The sequence below is a fragment of the Chrysochloris asiatica genome, unplaced genomic scaffold, assembly GCF_000296735.1.
Source record: "Chrysochloris asiatica unplaced genomic scaffold, ChrAsi1.0 scaffold00079, whole genome shotgun sequence".
Classification (NCBI taxonomy): domain Eukaryota; kingdom Metazoa; phylum Chordata; class Mammalia; order Afrosoricida; family Chrysochloridae; genus Chrysochloris; species Chrysochloris asiatica.
In genome coordinates, this window is record NW_006408597.1 from 1,772,917 (window position 1) to 1,793,871 (window position 20,955).

The 20,955-nt window shown below is 48.1% G+C and overlaps 1 pseudogene; it reads right to left on the reverse strand.

Annotated features, from left to right (window-relative positions):
- Window positions 1-6,572: 6,572 nt before the first annotated feature.
- LOC102827148 lies at window positions 6,573-7,573 on the reverse strand (annotated as a pseudogene).
- Between the last annotated feature and the right edge of the window lie 13,382 nt (window positions 7,574-20,955).

The following is a 20,955-nucleotide window of genomic DNA, read 5'->3' on the forward strand; positions in this document are numbered from 1 at the left end:
GGAACTATTATCCCTTCAGCATCTATTATGGCTTTTTAAAATGCACTCAGGGAGCACAGAGGGGAGAATGAGTAATTTGCCTGAAGGAGATGGGAGATGCCAGGAATAACCTCACAAAGTAGTTCACATTTGACATGGGCCAAGGATGGATCAGAGTTGTCCAACAAGGAATGACAGGAAGAATGCTGGGAGCTGAGCCTGGTAGCTGGGTACCCGGGGGGAGAGCCTGTGTTAGCCATACATGTGTGCCCACAGAGCCAGGCACAGGTTAAGTGGAGAAGCTGAATACAGAAAGTGTTCCCTGGGACATGCAGAAAGAGGCGAGTGGTGAGTGCCTGGTGCTACCCTGGGACAGACTGCTCTGACCCCAGGGAGAAGTACCAGTTCTCCTAAATGAGGGAGAATCTTGGTGTGAGGACACAGGAGAGGCATCAGAGCCAGCTGCCCTTCCAGAGGCACCCACTCAGGCCTCAGTGACAACACCCCTTAATTTCCCACCTGGATGCAGAACCGGTGGAGGTGGACGGGGCCCAGCTGGCCCTGCTCCTTTGACACATGCCCTCCCTTGGAGCACCCCCATCAAAGACATTCCTGCTAACCTCCTGCCTGCCACAGTCCCACCATCCTGCTGAACACTAGGAGGGCTCAGAGAGGTAGAGTAGCCAGAGGCTGGACACCCCGGTCCCAGTCCCACCACGGCCCCATCTCTAGCCTCTATCTCATTAGAGCGGGAAACACCACATCCCAGCTGTCTGTCCCAAATCCACCTGGAAGCCAGCCAGCTTGGCTGAAGTCCAACTCAGGCCAAACCCAGGAGCCACTGCCGGGAACAGGCAAGGATTAGAAGAAAGGGTCTGGGCCAAACATGGGCTCCCTTCTGGAGTCTGTAGGCTTCCTTCTGCCATACCCAGGAGTGTGCCCACTCCACCTTCTTCTGAGTTTCTGGCCCCTGGGACTGTGGGTTCTTGGCCTTTCTCGGTAGTCCTGGAGAGATACAGTTTACCATGACAACTGACTGCCAGACCCCACTCTGATGGTGAGAGCCTGGGCCATGGCCCCGAGCTCCACTTGGGACAGCCACTGAGAACCTGAAGACTGAAAGTTAGAGGACCCTCACTTAGAGGATAACTCCTTCTTCCCTTCCCACCCACCCTTCCTCTGGGGGGTCGACAGCTTGTATCAGCAGCAGCTGCTGCTATAGCCCAAGGGGCAGTCAGGGGCCGCACCACCACTGTGAAAGGTGAAAGGGGGCTGGGTGCAGGGCCCAGGGTCTGGGTAGTGGGGACCGCTTGTCCTCCAGACACCAGCCTACTAGACCCCCTCAGCACAAAGAGAGTTCCTTCTCCCAGTCAGCTGTGAACCAAAGACTTCTCCACTGCCCACACTGTCTTTGTGCCCACTAAGGAGATGAGGTAGAGGCAGAGTGGACCTTTCCATGGAACTGACACCAAGAGGACATGACCTTTGAGAGTTAACCCCAAGGATACAGGGCGAAAGGAGATGAAAAGGAGAATAGGGCAAAGGTTCAGGGTTGGGGACTCCCTGCTGAGCAGGACCCTGAGAAGGTCGACTTGGGTGGTCTTCTTGGGGAAGGTGAAAATCTAAGGACAATCTGGGAGTCTGGGAGGGTCAGCTGGAGGGGCGGGAACTTTAGAGTCTGACAATTAGATCTGCTCCTCACAGGTTCCCTCATCTGGAAAATGGGGCTATGGTAGCACCTGCTTTTCTGTGAGCCAATGTTTGTAAAGTGTTCAGCCCAGTTTCTGGCACCTGGTAAGTAATGTCTAAGGAGTCCCCAAGAGGCACAAACAAGTAAGCATCCCACAGTGGTTCGAAACCACCTCAAAAAACAGGCCTGGTTGGTGATCTGCTTCTAAAAGGTCACAGCCTTGAAAACCCCTTGGAGCAGTTCTACTCTGCACACATGGATGGGGTCACCACTGGGAGCCGGAATCAACTTGACAGCGAGCGATTGGTTTGGTCTTTTGGTTTGAAGTTCAGCTAGTCTTCCTCTTACTTTCAGAGCTGTAATACTCTTACTTGTCAAAGAGACAGTAATGTTGGTATGAGTCAGAATCGACTCGACAGCCCCTGTCAGCAGCAGCAGTAATAAGAGTCCTGGTGGCTGTGTTGTTGAGTTATGCTCACGAGGTGATGGCTCTCTGAGGAAGCCATACAGGGTCTCACTTCAAGCCTGCTCACTCAGGCCCTGGGCACACCCATACCCAGCTCACTCCTCGTCTCTTGATTCGAGGTCCTAGTCAGGCAACAGGTGGCAGGGCAGGGGAAGCACAGGTGCAGCCTTGCAGGGGATGTGAGGGGTGGTCCCACCCACCCATTTCCTCCCCACACACTGCTTCCCCCAGCTGCTGACTGGGCAGGATAAGCCTGGAAGGAAGACTGGGCAAAGGGAGGCAGAAAACACAACCCCATGCAGCCAGAGGCTGAGTAAGCGCCTACTTCCTGCCTCCACCGTCAGCAGCTTCTGCAACAGTGGCCAGTGGGTGGCTCACAATGCTTGCTGGGGCAGGAGCTTTGAGGTGGGGCAGGGTCACTTCCCTGAATTGTCCTCCCTCCAGCACACCTGGCCTGCCTGCCTAGGGAACCATAGGGCTCCCAGCCAGTCTGTGGGCACGCTCCTGGGTGGCAGTCTGTGGCCCAGGTCCTACCAGGCTAGAGGGCTTGGCTAGGCATTTGTTGTGGGGTCTGAACACAGTGCAAGGCTGTGGCCAACAAGAGAGCCAAGAGTGTTCTGAGCTTTGGCCGAAGTCCATTGGGCCCTTAGCCAGGCAGCAAGATGAGGTCTCCCTATGTGTAGAACTCCATCCCAGGGTGGGCTCGGACCAGCCTCCCTGCTGTCCTTACTGACAGTATCTCTTACTGTCTTAGTGGACATAGGATATAAGCAGATATAAGGATATAATAGGAGAAATGACCAGTACATAGGGAGAAATGCTCGACTCAATCGGCTCGTTAGTAATCAAGGAATGGCCTCCAGAGCTAACTAACAAGGTTTTCCCAGATCTGACTGGCAAAGATGTGAAACAATGATGGGACCAGCGACTGCCAAGGCGGAGGGTTATAATTATTCTCAGACATTGCAGGGAGAAGTATTATTTGGGACAAACTTCATATAGTGTAAGATGACAATACATATAAAAAATCTTTGACCTAGAAATTCTACTTCTAGGAATCTTCTAGGCATTGAAGGGACACGGGATCATTAGTTTGCACAAAGACGCTCATCATAGCCTTAATAATAACGAGGAAACATTAGATTCAACCTAAATACCCAGTCAGATGTGGGTTAGGCTGAAAGTGGAACCACAGAGGTGAGTTCAGTTCCAGGACTGGAAAGTGTCTAAGGGCCATAGTTTCCAGAGTTCTACCAGTCTCTTTAAGGAGTTCTGGTAGCGTAATGGTTACGAATTGGGCTGCTAACCTCAAGGTCGGCAATTTGAAACTACCAGCTGTTCCGCGGGAGAAAGATGAGGCTTTCCGCTCTTGTAAAGATTTACAGCCTTGGAAACCCTGTGCAGGGTCTCTATGGGTTGGAACAGACTCCACAGTACTTAACAACAACAACCAGTCTCTTTCCCGCCAGTCAGCCTGGTCTTTTTATATTGTTTTGTTCTACTTGTCTCCCATTCTAACCAGGACCTCTTATTGTGATCTCTTTCCTAGCAGACAGCATTGATGCTGGGCACCATCTAGTTCTTCTGGTCTCAGGGTCATGGAAGTTGGTGCTCATGTCACCTATTAGTCCTTGGACTAATTGTATCATCTGCATATCACAAGTTCTTAATGAGTCTTCCTCCATTCCTGATGCCACGTTTTTCCTCCTATAGTCCAGCTTCTGTGATTAAGTGCTCAGCAAACAGATTGAATAAGTATGAGGAAAGAATACAGCCTTGGTGGGCACCTTTGCTGATATAAAAACATTCAATGTTCCTTTTTTCTGTTCGAACAACTGCCTCTTGGTCTATGTACAGGTTCCTCATGAACACAATGAAGTGTTCTGGAATCCTCATTCTCTACAATATTGTCCATAGCTTGTCGTGATCTACACGATCAAAAGTTTTTGCATAGTCAATAAATCACAGGTATTTCTAGTGTTCTCTGCTGCCAGCCAAAATCCATCTGACATCAACAGTGATCGCACTCATTCCAGGTCCTCATCTGAATCTGGCTTGAACCTCTGGAAGTTCTCCATCAATGAATGTTTGCAGCATTTTTAGATTATCTTTAGCAAAGTTTTACTTGTATGAGGTATTAATGATATTGTTAGATGACTTCTGCATTCTATTGGATCACCTCTCTTTGGAATGGGCACAAATATGAATCTCTTCCAATCAGTTGGCTAACTAGTTGCCATCCAAGTTTCTTGGCATAGATGAGTGAGTGCCTTTAATGCTGCCTCAGTTTGTTGAAATATATCAGTTTGTGTTCCACCAATTCCCAGAGCCTTGTCCTTTGCCAATGCCTTCAGTGCTCCTTGGACTTCTTCCTTCAGTATCATTCGCTCTCTTTTTTAAAGTTTTTATTGTGAATTGAGTGATAGTTTACATGGGAAAACATCAGTTTTATACTCAACCTATCGTGTTTCATTTCATTGCAATGATTGCGATCCCCTCCATGCATCATCATTTGACAGTATTTGTGTCTATTCCTTTTGTTTTGTTTTTTAATGTACACAAAAGCACTCAGGAATATATAATCATTTAAACAACCAACCAAAGGGCACATTCTACGAGCCTGTCTCCTGGCTGTCAGCACACATGACTCTTTCCATGAGTCTGGAGACCTCAGCTGTCCTCATGTCCTCATCTCTGCCTCCATCTGTGGTGTCCCTGCTTCTCTGGATAGGGTCCTACATTCTGCTCGTGTTTTTCTCCCTTGATGGTCCTAGGGTCCTCTGTTCCTGGAGTGTAAGAGTATCATTGACTCTTGATCATATGCTACCTCTTCAAATGGTTGAATATACACCATTTCTTCTTGGTACAGTGACTCTATGTTTTCCTTCCATCTTCTTTTGATGCTTTCTGCATCATTCAGTTTTTGCCCATAGAATCCTTCAATATTGCAAGTCGAGGCTTGAATTTTTTCTTCAGTTCCCTTAGCTTGAGCAATGCTGAGCGTGTTCTTCCTTTTTGGTTTTCTGACTCCAGATCTTTGCTCATTTCATAATAATATTTGACTTTGTCTTCTTGAGTTGACCTTTGAAATTTTCTGTTCAGTACTTTTACTTCCTCATTTCTTTCATTTCCTTTAGCATCTCTATGCTTGACAGCACGTTTCAGAGTCTCGCCTGACATCCATTTTGGTCTTTTTCTTCTTCCTTATCTTCTTAATGACCTTTTGCTTTCTTCCTATATGATGTTGTTGATATCATCCCACAACCTTGGTGTCCCTCAAAACCACAGTCCTGGTTTCCCAGGACCATTGGAGGTGGGTTTGAAAAGAAAAAAGTATTTGATTTAGCCATGCAATGGTACATTGCAATTAATAATTATTCCAAATACAGTACTTCTCAAGCTTTGAAGTGTACAAGATAATGTTAAAATACAGATTCTGATTCAATAGTCTGTGGTGGGGCATTTGTTACAAGTTCCCAGGTGAAGCCGATGAGGCTAGTACCTGGACCACACACTTCACCAGCAAGGCTGTGGAAGTTTCACTGCTAATGTTATTGTTAGGTGCCTTTGTGTCAGGCCCAACTCATAGGGAAGCTATGCACAACAGAACAAAACACTGTCCAGTCCTGCACCATCCTTACAATTGTTATATTTGAGCTCATTGCTGCTGCTCCTATGTAAATCCATCTCATCGAGGGTCTTCCTCTTTTCCACTGATCTCTACTTTCTCAAGCATGATTTCCCTCTCAGGGGCTGGTCTCTCCTGACAACGTTTCCAAAGTCCTAGAGATGACGTCTTGCCATCCTCACTTCTAAGGAGCATTCTGGCAATACTTTTTCTGGCAATCCATGGTACTTTCAATATTCTTCGCCAACACCATAATTCAAATGCATCGATTCTTCTACGTTCTTCCTTATTCATTGTCTAACTCCCACATGCATATGAGACTATTTAAAATCCCATAGCTTGGGTCTGGGCACTTAAGTTCTCAAAATGATCTTTTGCTCTTTAACACTGTAAAGAGGTTGTGTGCTGCATATTTCCCTAATGTAATGCATTGATGTCTTGTCTGCTGTTTCCATGAACATTGATTATGGATCCAAGTAAAACAAAGTCTTTGACAATTTCAATCCTTCTTTCATTTATCATATTTATTGGTCCAGTTGTGAGGCTTTTCATTTTCTCTACACTGAGGTGCAATCTATACTACATTCTTTGATCTTTTTTTTTTGGCTGGATAGTGTACTTTATTGATGGTACATGACAAGACTGGACTTTCTAAGCACCTCCCCTTCTCCAGGGGGTCTGGATGGAAACTGTGAGGATGGTAGCTTCTCAGTGTGTAGGGGGATTAGAGTTGGGGTAAGGACTCCTAGCAGCTGAGGGTCTCTCTCTTCCTCTAGTGCTGTTGCTGGGGCTGGTGGTCCAGAGGGCTCTTATTCTTTGGAGGCCATCTGGACCATAAGATCTACCACCCTGTTGCTGTAGTCAAATTCATTTTCATACAAGGAAATGAGCTTGACAAAGTGGTTGTTGAGGGCAATGCCAGCCCCAGTATCAAAGGTGGAAGAGTGGGTGTCACTGTTAAAGTCATAGGAGACAACCTGGTCTTCAGTGTAACACAAGATGCCATTTAGGGGTCCATCTGATGCCTGATTCACCACCTTCTTGATGTCAACATATTTGGCAGCTTTCTCCAGGTAGCAGGTCAGGTCCACGACAGACACATTGGGAGTGGGGACACGGAAGGCTATGCCAGTGAGTTCCCCATTCAGTTCAGGGATGACCTTGCCCACAGCCTTGGCAGCACCGGTAGATGCAGGCATGATGTTCTGGGCAGCCCCACGGCCATCACGCCACAGTTTCCCAGAGGGGCCATCCATAGTCTTCTGGGGGGCAGTGATGGCATGGATTGTGGTCATGAGTCCCTCCATGATGCCAAAGTTGTCATGAGTGACCTTGGCCTGGGGGACCAAACAGTTGGTGGTGCAGGAGGCATTGCTGACAATCTTGAGGGAGTTGTCATACTTCTCATGGTTCACGCCCATCACAAACATGGGGGCATCAGCAGACGGGGCAGAAATGTTACCCTTTTGGCACCACCCTTCAAGTGAGCCCTAGCCTTCTCCAAGGTTGTGAAGACACCAGTGGACTCTACAACATATTCAGCACCAGTATCACCCCACTTGATGTTGACAGGATCTCACTCCTGGAAGATAAAGATGGGCTTCCCATTGATGATAAGCTTCCCGTTCTCAGCCTTGACAGTGTCGTTGAATTTGCCATGGGTGGAATCATACTGGAACATGTAGACCATGTAGTTAAGGTCAATGAAGGGGTTGTTGATGGCAACAACCTCCACTTTGCCAGAGTTAACAGCAGCCCTGGTGACCAGGTGCCCAATACTGCCAAATCCATTGACTCTGACCGTCACCATCCTATCTCAGGGATGCGGCTGATACTGCAAGAGAAGTTGAGGCTGCCTGTTGAACAGAAAGGAGCAAAGAGCCTACATTCTTTGATCTTCATCATTAAACATTTTAAGTCCTCTTCACTTCCAGCAAGTAAGGTTATGAATGAATCTTTCTCCAATCCTGACACCATGTTCTTCATATAATGCAGCTTCTTGGATTATTTGCTCAGCATATAGATTGAATAAGTATGGTGAAAGGATACAACCTTGGGGTTACTACTGAGATAGAAAGGAATTTCCAAACTATTCTTAAATGAAGAAAAACGTGTTATATGACTTGGATCATGAATGAGCTATAAAATCTAGGAGAGGTCCACCAAAACAGGCCATCCATAAGAGGCAGTGTGCATACTAGGAACTGAGACCCTCACACACACACACACACACACACACACACACACACCTCTGATGGGCTGGAATAAGGCACTGCCAACCTATTCAAGCCTTGGAGGACACATCTTTCAGGCTCTGGATACAACCTGCACCTGTCCCTCTGGTACTTGTTTTCCTTCTGTCCTTCCTTCTGCTGAGTACCCACTGGGATCAACTTGGTGAGAGCAGTGGGAATAAAGTGAAGATAGACCCCGGAGGGAAAGGAGAATCCAGTTTCAAGGGCAGAGATCAGCCTCCCAGGGTGGCGCTCCCAGAAATTCTTCTGCCAAAGCCAAATTCTGAGAGTCCAAATTTTGCTTCAATGGGGAGGGTGACTATACAAAGTGAACACTGCATTCGCCAATTTGAGGTTGGGGTGACTTCAGAGAGACCAGCCGAGCACTTGCTCAGTATGTTGTGGGTTAGCCTGTTGGGTGGCTATTGGTAGGTCCTACAAACCTCAGTGCCTGAATTTCTTCATCCAGAGAGAGAGATAAAATATCATTTTGTGGGCCTCATAAGGTGGGGAGCTTCAAGTGGTTAAAGAAATTTCTTTGTAAGGTGTGAAATGATGCACCAAAGCCAAGAAGCCTATTCATCTTTTTTGTTCTTTTCTCAGAAAGTTGAGGTAAACTTTCCAGATTGTTTTATGGGGTTTACCAGTTAAGGGTCTGCTTCCAGACATCATACCCACCCTGACCACAGTCCTCAAAATGTTCATTCTCCTACGTTTTTAAAAGAATGGACAGTCTAGCAGATGATTTTAGCTGGTACTGGCTCTTAGGGGGCTTTCAGACACAGCACTGCAAAATATTGAATCATTGAGTGAGAAATTTGTCTCCTTTCCAATCGGCTTTTCATCCTAATGAATCAAAGAGCAAGCTTCAACTAGGGGTTAATATGTATGTCTCTAATGGAGTCCTGGTGTGGCACTGAAGGTTAATGTGCTGAACTGCGAGGTAAGCTTGAACCGCAAAGTCAGAGGTTCAAACTCATCAGCTGCTCCTCGGAAACCTACACAGGGTCACTATGAGTTGGAAGTGACCCAACGGCACTTAACAACCGCATCAACAATGTCTCTAACCCTCACTAAGCTTCCTCTTTAACAAAAAGATCAGGCCTCAGGAAAAGAGTCTTCCCTGGACATCCCTCTGCAATTGAACTCATTTTGACAGTTAATTTTCTATTTACGGTAGTTATGAAAAGTTTCTTTTTAAAATACTGTCTTAAATTTAAAAACAACAACAAAAAAAGCATCAATGAAAATATAATACTCTTGGCATGTTTGGATATGGCAAAAATCATGAATGTGGCAGGTAGGTGGTTATTGAAGATTTTTGGTCCCCTAGAGATATGGGCTCAAACCTAATGATTGTAAGGCTGGCACAGGACCAGACAGGGTTTGGGTCTGTTGTGCACAAGGTTGCTATGAGTCGGAGCTGACTAGACAGCATCTAACAACAGGGACAGAGAGATGTGTGGGAGTCCTGGTGTCACAGTGATTGAGCGCTCAGCTGCTCAACAGGTCAGCAGCTGCAGAAGAAAGAAGTAGCAGTCTGCTTTCACTAAGATTTGCAGCCTTAGAAACGCTGTGAGCAGCTCCACTGGGCTACATGGGGTTGCTGTGAGTCAGAATGAACTTGGCGGCACCCAAAACCAGATGCGGACATCCTCGATAGGAGTGATGCCTTTAGTTCCTCTTCTCAGACACCCCTGGTACTGGCTCTTAGGAGGCTTTCTCTCTATTTTGGGGAGGGTTTGAGCTCCTCTGTGTCTTAGGCCTCAGAACAAGGCATTATTCTAGAGCGGGTGTTATGCAGAAGTGCTAAGGGGTCTGAGGTCAGAGGTCAGACTACCCGACAGAACTCCAATTGAGAGCCAGGAGACTGAGTTTTGGTTCTCACTCTTACCCTCTGTAGCTGTGTGGCTCTGGACAAGTCCTTTAACCTCTCTGAGCTTCTGTCTCTTCATTCAACTGCCTTTATGAGGTGTTTTCACCACACAAAGCATGTGAAAGGGGTTTGAAATCAGTTAATAAAAAAAAAAAAAATTCTTTTTTGCATCATGAAGCCAATATCACTGAAACCTTTTTCAATGCAGACAACCAGAGGTGAAAAAGGGGCTGGAGGGATGGATGGTGAGATGGGATATGGGCCAGGAGAGCTGGAAAGGAGGGTTCCAGGTCATCCCCCTTCACAATCTGCTCCAAGTAGGGGATGACCTGGAAAACTGTCCTCTGTGGCTTCAGACATAGGCTTCCCCACTATGGAGACTCCTCATTCCATCCAGTATTAAAAGCACAGTCTTCAAAGTCACATGACTAGGACCCTAATTCCGGTGCTACCACTTATTGGCTGGGTGGTCTGAGGCAGGTTACTTAACCTCTCTGTACCTCATTATTCACTTTGGAGAAGGACTGACACAATAGCTTCAACAGTGGACTCCAACACAATCACGATCCTGAAGGACTAGGCAATGTTATACATACATCAGATCTCCGTGAGTCGGAGGTGGAGCTGATGAGCCAGCCTCTCAGGGCTGTTGTGAGGTTCCAATGAAATCACAAATGTGTACATGAAGTCTGACACATAGTATGTGCTCAACAAATAGGGCTCCAGGGAACTCCTCCAGGTTCCTGGAAGGAAGATAAAAAGTGATTCAAGGTGTATGATGTCACTGGAGCATTTGATTCATAATTTTGAAGACGTGCACTTTCTAAAGCTTTCTTGACACAAATCTAGAGCTGGAAAGTTAAAGATTAAAATTGCAGATGTCAGCTTCCAGACCCAACTCCTCCTCCTCTCCCACACTCCACCTCATTACATGCAACATATGAGCCAATTCTACTCCTTAGGCCTTCTGGGCCATAGCCTCTGGATGTCTCTAAGATGAGGGAGTTGGAGACAGAGCAGAGGAGGACCGCTGGAGAAGCATCCAAGTGTTCTTTGACTCATAGAAGAGCCTAGAGCCCAGGGAATAGTGGGAGGTCACTGTCTGCCTGCTGTGGGCTCCTCTAGACTTTCTGTATCCTCCACCCATGGCAATCCAGTCATGAGAACAACCAATCTGTCTCCCCTCTACACCACTCACCCCAGCTCATATTCTGGGGGAAAATGAGAGCTGGGAAGGGAGGAATGTGGCTGGGGAGGCTAGTCAAGCTCAGCTGGGCTGCAACATCTGTATCCTTAACAATGGCTTCCATGTTACTGCTTCTAATTGGGAGGGATGATGGGGGATCTCCAATTTTTCCCAGGAAATAGGGCTATGACTCACTCTCTAGGATAAGTCATGGAAGAATGTAACCTTTTTCAAGGAAACTGATATGGAATTGTAGAACTCATTGTCTCACCTTTATAAGGCAAAATGTGGAATAGCATGTGTTCACAGAAAGTTCCAGAATATCAGTGATTTAAACAAGATAGAAGTTTATTCTATTTCATAAAATAACTCTGGATGAAAACAGGTCAGGGCTCTGTGGCAACTCCACAAAATTTTCAGGGATCCAATGTCCTTCCAACTCATCCTCATAATCCAGTGAACTGCAAGAGTGTCTCCCATCGCAGTCAAGTTTCAGGCAAAGTTTGGTAATAGGGAAGAATAAGGCATGCCCCTTCCTTTAAGGAGACTTCTCAGAGATCAGCCTTGATTGACACTTCCACTTACACCTGGAATCTTAAGGGGCCCTGGGGGTAAGAATTGCCTAGAACTTAGGCACATGGCCACAGTCACCTCCCAAGGGAGCTATGAAATAAACTCTTTCATCTGGGTGTCATTGAGTTCCACACCATCTCCCCTCACAGCCACTGCCTAACACAGACCACTGTCAGCACTGTGATAACCACAGATCTGGTCTTTCTGCCTCCAGGCCATACCCTTCACCTCCCAATTTGTTTCTCTAAAATACACATCTGGCCATATCTCTCCCCAGCTCCAAAAGCCACAATAGCTCCCTGCAGCACTTGGAATTAACAGCATGGCCAGTACTGGACTGCTGAATGCAAGGTTGGTGGTTCAAACTCACCAACCATTCCTTGGAAACCCTGTATAGGGTCGCTGTGAGTCAGAATTGACTTGATGGCATTTAACAATGACAACAGTAGTCTCCAAAGCTTTTCATGATCTGACCCCATCCAGCCTTCCCTTTCAGCCTCATCTCCAGTCACGACCCCTCACCCCTGATGTTTCTCAAACAATTCATATTCTGAAATGTTCTTTCAGATAAACGTTGATTCACTCTGTAAGACATTGTATAAGCATGACTTTTGCCATGTGAAGTCTTTCTTGACTCTTTTCTTGCTCCTTTGTGGCTCTCCTTGGAAGTCTCTGGAACACTCTATCTTCTACATGCCTGAAGGCTCTTGAGAAGATTCAGGACTCTTCACCTGCCTGCAGCCCTAAGTCTTTATCAGAGGAGTTCTTGAGGGTTTTGTTTTGCACAACATTAGGCCTTCCAATCTCTTTTTATGCATGTAAAAGTTGGACAGTGAAAAAGGAGGACAGAAGAAGAATTGATGTATTTAAAATGTGCTGCTGGCCCAACAATATTGAATACACCATGGACTGCCAGAAGAATAAGCAAATCAGTTTTAGAAGAAATACAATTTGAATGCTCCTTAGAGATCTGGACACAGCATCAGGGAAGACCAGTCGCCAGAAAAGGACCTGATGGCTTGGTTAAGTAGTGGATCAGTAAAAATGAGGGAAACCCTCAATGAAGAGGGTTGGCACAATGGCCACAAGAGTGGACCCAAACATGCCAACAAACAGGAAGATGATGCAGGACGCAGCGACATCTTATTTGGCATGAGTCTGAGCTGACTTGACAACACCTAGCAACAACAACAACAACAACAACAACAAAAGGCCTTTTCCACAGGATCTGAAGCTCCTGAGAGCCTTCGGCATCTTGCTGTCCCCAGCACTGTGCTCAGGGCCTGGCACTGAGGAGGACCAAATAAATGACCCACAGAGGAGGTATATCCGTCTCTCCCCATTATTAGCTTGAGAATAGGCCTCTGCTATATTACCCTGCTATAGGCCTCTGCATGGGAAACCACCCACCTCACTGGACCACCACAAATCCTCAGTCTGGCTGATTTACAGTACCAGCCCCTCTCTCTGAAGTGCAGAATGACAACTTGACCAGGGGCTGACACGCCAAGAGATGACATTAAAGTGGAACAGATCTGTATGCAGACCCACGCTGTTCCAGTTATGAATGTTTAGTCTATACCGTTCCTACTGACCTTGGGGTCCATAACAGAGACAACGCTGATCCTGATGAGAACAGAAGCCCGTGGGATCTCAGGATCAGAGTAAGCATTGTATCTCCCGCCAAGCTGAGACTGCCAGCTCCCAGACTCCTACAAAGGCCTTCAGGGCCAGACTGGCTCCCTCCCAGACAGTGTCCTGAGGGTGAGGGCTGGGAAGGGATCTTTTGGCTGTTGCCTTCTGTACCTTTGAAGATGTGTCCCTCTCTCCCCACACCTCTCCCCCATATGTAGACATGTGCCCCAGTCCTGCCTGGCAGGCAAACATGACTTTCCTTTCCCTTTTGGGGAGCTCCCTGCAGGTTTTTGTCACACTGCCTCCTTGAAGGCTAGGGCATTAGGGCCTCCTTCCCCTTCCCCTTTCTAACTGGACTTGGGTGCTTCCTTCAGAGTGGTGAGGGTGGGGCAGGGGAATCCAGATTCCCAGGCCAGGGAGGCCCAGTATTTATTCTGATCCCACTCCTATGCACACACACACCCCAGCATCATCTTCCCCACTCTTAGGTTCCCATAGTGCGTGAACTTGACTGGGGTTCTTCAGATGCTAATTCATAATGGTCTGTGAGCTCCTCTGGTGTCTGGCTCAGAGAATGGGTCCAGTGGATGTGGGTGTCCCCTTCACTCCATTCATTCTCTCTCCAGATTCCCACTCCATAGAAAAGGGGATCTCTGAGGTTGGCTCTACCCCGTCTGGCAGGGCTCTGGTGACCCACCTCCTCCCCCTCGCCCTTCCCTAGGAAACGATTGCATGTCCCTACAACATGCCAGACACTGTGCTCCCTGACCACCTTCAACTTTCTCCTTTAAGATGCACAAGCAGCCTCTGATATGAGGTTGTTGTTGTTGTTGTTAAGTACCATTGAGTCTGTTCCAACCCATAGTAACCCTGTATAGGGTTTCCAAGGAGTGGCTTGTGAACTTGAATCATTGACCTGATAGTTTAAACAGACTTTGCAGTCCAGCACCTTAACTCACAGCCCCACACCAGGAGTCAGAAAGGTGAAAAGACTTGTCCAAGGTTACACAGCTTGTAAGAGGCAGACTCTTAATCCTTGCTTGACACATCCTCCTTGCCCAGCTCCTCTGATCCATGTCCACCCTACTCCAGTCTGCTGCTTGCTAATGGTGGGACCTGGCATGAATGACTTCACCGCTCTCATCTCCTATTTCCTCATCTGAAATGTGAGCGAGAATATTTCCCTTGCAGGTAGCAGGGAGATTTCCATACACTGAGTATGCAAAGCATCTAGCAGAGACTGGCACTTAGTAGGCACTTTATGGCAGGAGCTGCCAACTGCCATCATCCAGTTGGACCCACCCCCCAGCCTGTGGAGAGGGGGAGGGAGGTGAATGGAGTCCACGAACCATCCAGAACCATTCCAGCTGTCTGCACAAGGCAGGACGGCCCCAAGCTATGGCGGGCTTTCCAGTTCTCAGAAGGCCCCGTTCCACATCACAGCCAATTAGCTGCAAATAGCTTCCTCTCCTGGTGTATCACTTACACAACAGAGAGAATGGGGTGATTGTTCCTGAGGAGAAAGGTCTCCCAGCCTGTTCTCCAGAGCAGCTGAGAAACTCAAGGGGATGAGAGGCGGGTTAGGAGGGGAGGGGCGTGTAGCCACAGGAAATTAGGATGTAGAGGGTCCCAGACAGGTGGGAAGGGACCTGCTGAGAGTCCGTCCCCACTAGGCAGCAGACAGGCAGGGGAAAGCTTGAGAAGGTTCCTGAGGGCAGGAAGGGGAGACAGCTACAGGCGCCCGGTTCATGAGCCCAATTCTTCCATAGCAGTTTGCCAAGCAGTACCCAGCTTGGGTGGGGTGCTCCCATTCCCGTTATTGGGGAACCAAAGCGCAGCAGGTGCCAGGCCTCTGGATTTCATGAGAGCTTTGGACACATCTGGGACCCAAACAAATGCCCTCCCTCAAAGGCACCGTGACTGGCTGGTCCTCCACCCTTCTGGGTTTCTGGAAAGCCCAGGAGACTCATCAGGGTGGCCAGCTGGACAGGGGAGCGAGCTGAGGCCCCCAGAACCTCTCTTTTTCTTTAGTGGTCCTTCACTTTGCTGCTGTCACTAAGCTAGGCCCCACCATTAAAGCCTTGGGCCAAGCAGGCACAGAGTCTTCTTTTGTCATTAGAACACAGCTGAGACCAGCTGGCATTTTCACAAAGGGCTTTACTAAATACTAAGGGAGAATAAAAGGGAAATAATTACAGAAAACACGAAAAACCCAGCCCTGGCTGCCAAGTTCCCAAAGTACAGGTTTCCAATCCTCTGGTGACGACATGTCGCCCCAAAGGACTGGGACAATGCCTTGGGCACCTTGCCTGGCTTCCCTTGTTCTCAGCCCTCGTGGCGGGTGCCATCTTGTTTCCCACTCCTGGCAACCCACTTGGTCACCCATGGGCTCTTCTCTTGGCCCACTTTCAGCTCAGCTCCACCCTGGCCTCCCACTGGGCTCTGGGCACGAGCCTTGTCCCTTGGGACCTGGTGGGGCTGCGGTGACCAACCCAGTGCATGATTACACAGTAACAAGAGGTTGTTCTCCCACACTTACCCCCACCAGAAAGGCCCACCCAAGTTGAAAGGTCTTGAGTATGGGGTCTAAGAGGACTACTTCTGAAGACCTGTGAAATGGGCAGTCTTGGGACAGTGTCCCTGAACAGAAAGGGGTGAGTGCTCTGGGGATTGGCCCAACTCAACAAACACCCACCAAGCACCTACCATGTGTTAGCTAGGGAGTTCCTGGCTGGGGAAAATGGTTTAGCCCTTGACCACTAACCTAAAGGTTGTCAGTTCAAATCCACCCAAAGGTGTCTGGGAAATACCATCTGGCAGTCTATTTTACAAAGATCACAGCCAACTCTGTGAAAACCCTAAGTTTTACTCTGAAACACATTGGGTCACCATGAGTCAGAATTGATTTGAAAGCAACTGTTTGCTTTTTGGTTTGATGTATGTTAAGCACTGCCCATGGTACTTGTTTACAAAGGTGAATGTTGTTGTTGTTGTTGTTATGTGCCGTGGAGTTGGTTCCGACCCATAGTGACGCTGCACAGGGTTTCCGAGACTGTAAATCTTTACGGGAGCAGAAAGCCTCATCTTTCTCCCGCAGAGCAGCTGGTAGTTTTGAACTGCCGACCTTGAGGTTAGCAGCCTGATTCGTAACCACTACACTACCAGAGCTCCTAATAAAGGTGAATAAGAGACACAATATCAACCCTTTAGATTTTACAGTCTTTGAGGGGAAACAGACAAGCAATTTGGCAAATATTACGATGGTGGGGTGATCTGAGGTTCTCTAAGAACCGGGTTGACGGTATCTCACCCAGTGTTGGTGGTCAAGGAAATCACTGCGTCCTGCCTGAAAAGAGTCTGGATAAAGGGAGCTGAACCACAGAGCCAAGTCTTGGGTGGATTTGCAGGAATCCTAGACTGGAATACTTAGGGTAGCTGTGGACTACAAAGCAGGTCCAACTTATAAAGGGACCAGAAGGTCTCCTGTAGGAGGCTGCCCTCTGTTGTTCTCTCAGTCAGTCAGGAAGGTGGACGCTCCACTTGTCACCCACCTCTGGCCTTATCTGGAGCTCAAGGACAGGATCAAAAGAAGAATGTGGGTCACCTGAGATATCTTTCCAGAGACAGACATTGAACGGTCACTAAGGGAGAAGGAAAAGGTCATTGTTGGGAAACAGGTCAGAGGGCAAGAACAATGAACAGGCTAGACCAAAATGGAAAAATGAATCCGAAAGCAAGAAGTTAAAATGGGTTGGGGCAGGTGTTATAGGACTAAGACCGTGACTAATGCAAAGTCTGTGGGTGGCATCGTGAGCCACGGGCTAGCCAGGCAGCTGAAGGAGCCATGCAAGACTGGACCCCTCGTGATTGTGGCTGTTTTGGTGGTCATTGTTATGATCCAATATTTCTATGACGTAGACCCTATTGTTTTTCTGCATTTGCCTGACTCCCTGTGAGAGGGTTGGCTCCAGACCTGGGATACGGGCTTCTCCCTCCCACATGTCAACCAATCAGATAGTCAAGCCCCACTCTGCCCCAGTAAGGGAAAGACCTGAAAGGATTTGACGTATTGGTCCTGTCTTCAAGCTTAATGGAGAGAACTGTGGAGAAAGACCTAGGTTTGATTCCCATCTCTGCCCCTTAATTAGTAGCTAAAGTGACTATGGGCAAGTTACTTCAACTTCCTGGGCTTCCATTCTCTCATCTTCAAAATGAGAATAATTAAAACTGACTTCATGGGGCGACTGTGAGATTTCAATGAGTTAAGGTGTTTAAAGTGCCAGGTACACATAGTAGGTGCTCAATAAATATTAATTCTCTCCCTGAAACAAGAGCAAATAATAGCAATGATAAACAGCTCAGTGCTGAATTATGGACCCCCATTCTGCTGTTCCCTTAGGATTTGGATTTACTGAGGTCTAAGGAGCTCTGGTAGCGTAGTGGTTACGAATCGGGCTGTGAACCTTAAGGTCAGCAGTTCGAAACTACCAGCCGCTCCGCGGGAGAAAGATGAGGCTTTCTACTCCCGTAAAGATTTACACCCTCGGAAACCCTGTACAGGGTCGCTATGGGTCGGAACCGACTCGACGGCACTTAACAACAACAACAACAACAATGACCCTTGAGCTCTGGTAGCATAGTGGTTACAAATCGGGCTGTGAACCACAAGGTCAGCAGTTCAAAACTACCAGCTGTTCCGCGGGAGAAAGATGAGGTTTTCTGCTCCCATAAAGATTTACAGCCTCGGAAACCCTGTACAGGGTCGCTATGAGTGGGAACCAACTCCACGGCACATAACAACAACAACAACAACAACAACAACAAATGACCCCTGAAGATGACCTGGATGATGACGGAGAATTACTCTGTGTGCATGTGTGTGTGTATGTGAGAGAGAGATAGAGGTAGAGAGAAAGAATCCCTCCTTCACACCTGGAAGAAGCATAAGATTCTTATCTTCTGACTTGTGTCCATGCTGGCAAACATTCTGCCCTGTAACCACAGTGTTTTTATTTCTCCTGACAAGAATCATGCCCAACATTTACCATTTCTTGTCCCCTGGTGCTTTATCAGTTCTCACACACCGTATGGAATATACAAACTGTTAGTATTCCCATTTTACAGATGGAGCAAACAAGGGCCCTGAGAAGTAACAGAAGTTTTTAGAAACCCCGTTGTGTATGATGATTCCTCCACCTTTGTCAGAGTAGAACTTTGTTCCATAGAGTTTTCAACGGCTTATTTATACTGGAGGTAAATCACCAGCCTTTCTTCAGAGGTGCCTCTGGGTAGACTTGAAAATCCAACTTTTTGGTTATAGTAGCCAAGCGTGTTAAAAGTTTGCAGCACCCGGGGACTCCAAAGGAAGTTACTTGCGGCTATATGGCTAGTTAGTAGTGGAGCCACAATACAGAGGAGCAGAGCCTTGAATATCTGCCCTGTACTATATGTGAATAAGAAAAGCCTTCTATTGAGTGGATTTTGTAGTCATTGTTTCTGCCACTGAGTCTACCTTAGCTAACTCATCTCACATCCCAGAACACTGGGTTCAGAAGGATACAGTTCCGAGTTAACTAACAAAAAGGCTGAAGCTGAGTTTGCAGGAATCACAGACATCCCCCCAAGTACTGAGCTCACTCAGGATCATAGGAGAGAGCTGTCTTCCCCAGCCATCCGTACCCCTCTCCACACGTGAATGTAAACTTCCAGGGAAACTCCCGCACACACCACACCTCCTGTGTGCCTGGGACAGTGTCTGAACATTGCAGGGTTCAAGCAATGAGTGCTGAATAAATGGAGGGATGAATGAATGCAAACATACACATACACATCCCTGTGCAGGGAGGCTTCAAAAAGTTGATGGAAAAAAATCCGTTATCTTTTCATTTCATTCTTCCACAAACTTTTTGAAGCCCCCTTGTATATACTTATAAGCCAAACATACAATGCATAAATGCTTAAAACATTCGGTTATAGACAATCATGTAAAATATTGATACTTCTTGTATCCTGCTGTGGCACTGTGGGTCAAGCACTGGACTGCAAGGTTGGTTTGAACTGAAAGGTCGGCAGTTCAAGCTCACCAGCTGCTCCTCAGGAACTCTATACAGGGTTGCTATAAGTCAGAACCGACTCGACGGCACTTAACAACAACAATTATATCTGTGCACACTCATACACAATGCACACTCATGCTCACATCCAAATAAAGATACATAAACACACGTGTACATACACACATGCTAAGGGTAAGCATACGTGATCCAGAAATCACAAACATACACCTACTCACCCCCATCTATACACACAGCGATCTTTAAATACCCTCCACCAAGATTCTGGGCCCAGGAAGGAGTCTGTCTGCCCCAAGAGCCCTAGCATGTTGGAGCTCGCCAGAACGTTCCTTGCAGCCTCCGCGTAGCCAGCTGGTGACTGGCCCCTGGCTCCTGGACCTCCGAGTTGGGGGCTGGCCAGGCAGAGAGGCAGCTTCTCTGGCAGCCAGTGTGGGTGGGCAGGCAGTGGACGCAGAGGTTACTGGGGTCAGATCTGCGTCTGCTCTGGCCTCTCTGCTCCTGGATGGAATGTGAGCTGGAAGGGGGCTGCCTCCCACACCTCCCTCCTCCTTTGCAGCCACCCACCGGCTCTACACCCCAGGCCAACCAGTTATGGGAATCCAGGTTCTTGGAGCTAGGATCCTGGCATGGAGGATGAGGAGGGGGATGAGGACTGTGAGAGGGTGCACAGAGCTGCAAGATCACACACAGAAAAGTCAGAGATACAGGCAGGCACGCAAAGTCACCATGTCTGGAAAACACATTCACACACACTTCCAAATACTCCCAGAGACCCAGCGGACAGTGTACACACACAGCCACAGACAGACCACAAGTCTGGACCCCCACACGCAGAGATACACACCCTGTCAGCCGATCTCTGTCACATTGGAGAATTTCCTCCTGCTTCAGGGACCAGGAGGAAACACTATACTCATCACAGCCCTAAGTGGACTGCTTCCCCTGGAAACTGATCCCAATTCCCACCAAGTGCCCTAGGGTGTTTCCGGTGGCCACCCACAGCTGAGCTACCCTGCTGCCTGAGTGCCTGGTTAGGAAGCCGGTAGCCTGGGGGGTAAGGTGGTTCTGGAGCTAGGTGGCTTGGGTTTCATCTTTGCCAGTTTCTTGAACACACACATTTTTCACGAGTGTCTGTTTATATAACATAAAAAGGCACAGGTATGCTGGAAGACTCAATTTCTTCAACTATAAAGGCGACTAGTAAGCCTTTCACCCCCAGAGATTGTATGGATGGCATAAAGTGTCACCCTGAAGAAGGACCAAACTAAGTTGCTGTCTTCCTAGAGGTGGGGCCGCAGTTCCTGGCAGATGGCACTGAAGTCAGGACCCTTCAGAGGCGGGCTCTGGGCTCCACACATGGGCGCCCGGAGGAGCCCGAACCGGTCTGTGGCCCTCTCGGTTGGCTGGCAGTGATGTTCTATCGGTCAGCCAGTGACCCCGAAGAAGGCTGCGGGCTGGGCTCCGCGGGAGTTCTACGCGCTCCGGGGTCAGGGCCGCCGGGTCCCGACGCCCCGCCTCGACCGCCGGGAGCCGCCCCCGTGGGCGGGACAGGCCTGGAGCCCCGCCCCCATTCCCAGCCCCGAAACCCAGTCGCCGACCAGCTTCAGTCCCAGA